This window comes from Myotis davidii, unplaced genomic scaffold, assembly GCF_000327345.1.
Source record: "Myotis davidii unplaced genomic scaffold, ASM32734v1 scaffold512, whole genome shotgun sequence".
Classification (NCBI taxonomy): domain Eukaryota; kingdom Metazoa; phylum Chordata; class Mammalia; order Chiroptera; family Vespertilionidae; genus Myotis; species Myotis davidii.
This window is the reverse complement of record NW_006284323.1, coordinates 1,464,445-1,468,372: the sequence shown is the minus strand read 5'-3', so window position 1 is coordinate 1,468,372 and position 3,928 is coordinate 1,464,445. Positions and strand designations below refer to the sequence as shown.

The following is a 3,928-nucleotide window of genomic DNA, read 5'->3' as shown; positions in this document are numbered from 1 at the left end:
GCGGCGCGTCCGGCCCTCCCGGAACCCCTGGCGCTGCGGTCTGCGCCCGGCTTAGCAAATTGCCGTGTGGGGATCTGGGCTTTGTGAGTGAGTTAGACTCCGTTTGACTCACGTACTAATTTACGTTGGAGCACAAATTGGTGTAAGACGGTAATTGTTTCGGTCGGAAGCACCGGCTTGGCTGGGCCGTTCGCGGGGCCGGGCTGCCTGGGCGCCTGGGCACTTGCGCGTCGGCGCTTCGGCCTGGCGGTGCGGCCGCCCCAGTTACATTTGCTGTGTCCGTTGTGGTCTGCAGAATTTGGGGCGTAGGGGTGGGAGGAGGGGGGTCTTGAGAAGCAGCTCGTTTGTTTTATTTTTTTCTTCTTCATTTGCGTTTGCATTTTAATAATTTATACGCAGGTTTCCACTGCGTACATTTAAATAAATGACTTAACCTTGTGTTGCCGGTGCGCCCAGTAGGTCCTTTTGCTGCGGTGAAGTTTGCATTCTCTGTGGGAGTTGTGTTTGTATTGTGTGTGGCGATCCCCCTTAGACAGTAAGCCTGGGACCCAGCAGACACAGAAAAGCAGCTCCTTTTAACCCCCGCCTCGCCTTTGCCGGCTCAGAGGCCTGGCTTCTGATCCTCGGCTTACTGGGTGATGGGGCCACTTTTCACCTTAGGATGGTGGTGAGGTTCCAGGTGACTGTGTCACAGGACTAAGGGACATAGAAAGACTGTAGTGTGTGCTTCCCCAGGGCCCAGTGCAAGATGAAAGACTTTGTGTTTTCGTCCTGGCCTAGGAGATAATACAGTAGATTGGTGGCCTTTTGCTGAACACCTCTAACACAGTGTTTTCTGGAAACTTCAGTAGAGGGGTGACAAAAATATCTAACTTGGGGGTGGGGTGTCAGAGGCTTGTGAGGCTGTGCAGGCTCTTTCCCCCTCACTGGGCTGCAGTCCTGGGAACTGCTCAGGCCGGGAGGGGCGCTGTGGTTATTTTGATGAAATGCAAACCCCACTTTGAATACCAGCCAATGGTTAGATGTGAGAGCCAGGACCCTCTCTTCGCCCTCAGGGTGTTTGTACGGGTTTGGGGGCATTTGTCTGATGGCGTCTTCTGGTGGAAGTGTTTCATTCATCAGCGAAGGTTTTACCACCGGCTTCTTGTATTGGAAGAGGAAAGTAAACAAGCCGATGGGTCCCCAGGCAGATGAGTCAGCCGGCATCCTAGAATCTGTTATTTCCAGCGACTGGCCCTTGTGCCTTGGGTGGCCCTGCGGGAGGTGGGGTTTCTCCACTTGAGGCGGGTCACCTAGGCTCTTGAACAGCCTGGCTGAAAAGTGTTTTGTCCTTTAACTGGAAGCCTTTCCTGCCCTGCCCTAACCAGGCAGGTGGCGGCATGTCCAGGTAAGCATCGCCCGACAGGAAACGTTCATCTGCTGCACTGAGCAGCCTGCAGCTCTGACTTTGCAGCAGAGGCTGAGTTCTCCAATTGAGAAGATGCTCAAACCTTTGCTCTTGGCCAAGAAAATTCTGGCTGAATTTCCTGGATTCAGCTTGAGCTTCTCCTCGGCATTTGTGTCTCTCGTGCTGCAGTGCAGCTCCAAGGGTGGGGAACCTTTCTCCTGCCAAGGGCCATGTGGATATTTATAACATCATTCTAGAGCCATACAAAATTATCAACTTAGAAATTAGCCTGATTAGCCTGCTACATTTGGTCAAACATTTAATTATCTCACCCCTAATGCCTTGGCAGGGCCAGACCAAATGATACATGGCCCACAGGCCAGACATTCCCCACCCCTGAGCTAGACCTTGAAATTGTTTCCTTATGATTGGCAGGTTGTCCTCATTACCCTTTAAAAATACTTATTTATTTATTTGTTTGTTTGTTTATTTTTTGTTAATCCTCACCTTAGGATATTTTCCCTTTAATTTTTAGAGAGAGTGGAAGGGAGAGAGACAGAGAGAAACATCGATGTGTAAAGAGAGACACATGGATTGTTGGCCTTCCACTCGTACCCCGATCGGGGCCAAAGATTGAGCCTGCAATCGAGGTACATGCCCTTGACCAGGAATTGAACCCTCAACCCTTCAGTCCTCAGACCTTATTGCCTTTATTTTAAAAATATATTTTTGTTGATTTCAGAGAGGAAGGGAGGAGAGAGCGATAGCACATCAATTATGAGAGAGAATCATTGATTGGCTACCTGCTGCATGTCCCCCACCTGCATGTGGGGATTGAACCCCCAACCGGGGCATGCGCTCTCACCGGAATAGAACCATGACCTCCTGGTTCACAGGTCCACGCTCAGCTATTGAGCGACACCGGCTGGGCCTCATTGCCTTTTCGATGAGCTGCCTCCCATCCCCACCCTGCTATTTGCAAGCTCTTCCCTGGTAGGAAATAGGATTTTCCTGGGTGCAGCCCCAGCCCTGTATTCCCCTGGGCTAAGTCTTTACTCGCCTGTTTGAAGGGCAGCACCTCTCACTCCTGCCAAGGGAGCCTGGGTGCTGGGCTGCAGCCCCCTCAGGAGCTTCCCACGTACAATCTAAAATTGGCCCCCGTACGTGGAGGGCAGGGAGAGACTGGAGGAAAAAGGTAGACCACTGCAGATGGGGCAGGGCAGGTTTAATAAACAAGGGGCATTACAGCTTGTCTGGGGTGACTTCAAGACAAGTCGTTTCCAGCTCCTGCCCAGCCAATCTTAAAAGTGAACGTAGAGGCCTTACTGGAGTCAGTCAGGAGCCCTGGTCTTCTTGATGACCTCTCCTAGCTCTGGGCCTTTCCTTTCCCCTCCACTTGTTCCATCAGGACCTGCCACAGGTACAGGTGTGGGCCAGGCCGGTTTTCATTGGCTGCTGTGCCTCCAGGCAGGTGGGGGTCTCCTGGCTGCAGCCTTCATGCCACCCCTTAGCACAGCAGGGCCTGGTCCCCAGCAGCGCCCTGGGCTCCACAGAGCAGCAGGCGGCCCCAGCCCTGTGAGCCTGCACTTCATTACGGGAAGGTGGGGGCTGCCCAGACCCAGACACCCCTGGGGGGTGGGGCGGGGGGGCAGGTGGCAGGTGGCGCATCCTTGATCCGTGTTTCCTGCTCCTTATGGCTGACCGTCTTTAGGGGGGACTGGGTGGAGTCTGGGGATGGGGGTGTTACCATTAGGCCAGAACTGGTGACTCCAGGGGCCCCCTTCCTCCAGCCCAGCCCTGAGGCTAAGAGGAAGCCCTGAGTAAGTGAGCGCCTGGCTGGGCACCGGCCCAGCAGCTAATGCTCCCTGGGCACCGGCTCGTCAGGACGAGCCCGAGCAACCCCCGGGTCTGTAAGTACAGGGCTGACAATCCGACAAGCCCGTTTCTTGTCAGTTTTAAAAATAGCAGTGTGGGAACCCTGGCAGGCTCCATGGGAAAGTAATTGGGTTGGTGCGAGGCGAGAAAGCTGTGCTGGGAGCATCCGCTAACGAGGGATTACACCATTTTCCCGCTGCCTTTTCCCAAACCTGGTTCCAGATCTCCCCCCCGGAGGAGCACTTTGTTAGGGAAATACTTTTCACCTCCCCCTCCTGGCCCGTCTTGCCAGAGCCTTTACTGCTTCTCCGCCTGTGTAGGACCCGGGGCCGCCCCTTCCCCTTTTCCAGAGTAAACGGTTCCAGGAAGGGAGGAAAGCCGCAGGAGGCCTTTGGTCTCGGGGATCCCTGAGCACGGAGGCTTCTCCAGCCAGTGTCTTAGAAATGATCCACCTGATATTACTGCTATTTCTCTCCACCCAATTCCCTTCTTGGGATTGGTGATGGTGGTGGGATACGCTTTGCTTAACTCTAAATGAGAGAAAAAAATGGAATTAATGTAATTGCTGTTCTGAAAGGATCTTTAACCAGTTGAAGCTCAACCGGGTCCTGTGAATACCCAGAGATTTTCCATCCAGGACCAGGGGGACCCTGGGGGGGCCCTTTC

At 53.7% G+C, this 3,928-nt stretch overlaps 1 protein-coding gene across 1 annotated transcript in view; it reads left to right on the top strand.

Annotated features, from left to right (window-relative positions):
• Nucleotides 1-3,928, top strand: part of RIPK4 (receptor interacting serine/threonine kinase 4) — a gene marked incomplete at its 5' end in the record, with an annotated part of 30,945 nt that overhangs the window by 554 nt on the left and 26,463 nt on the right. The window lies entirely within an intron of this gene.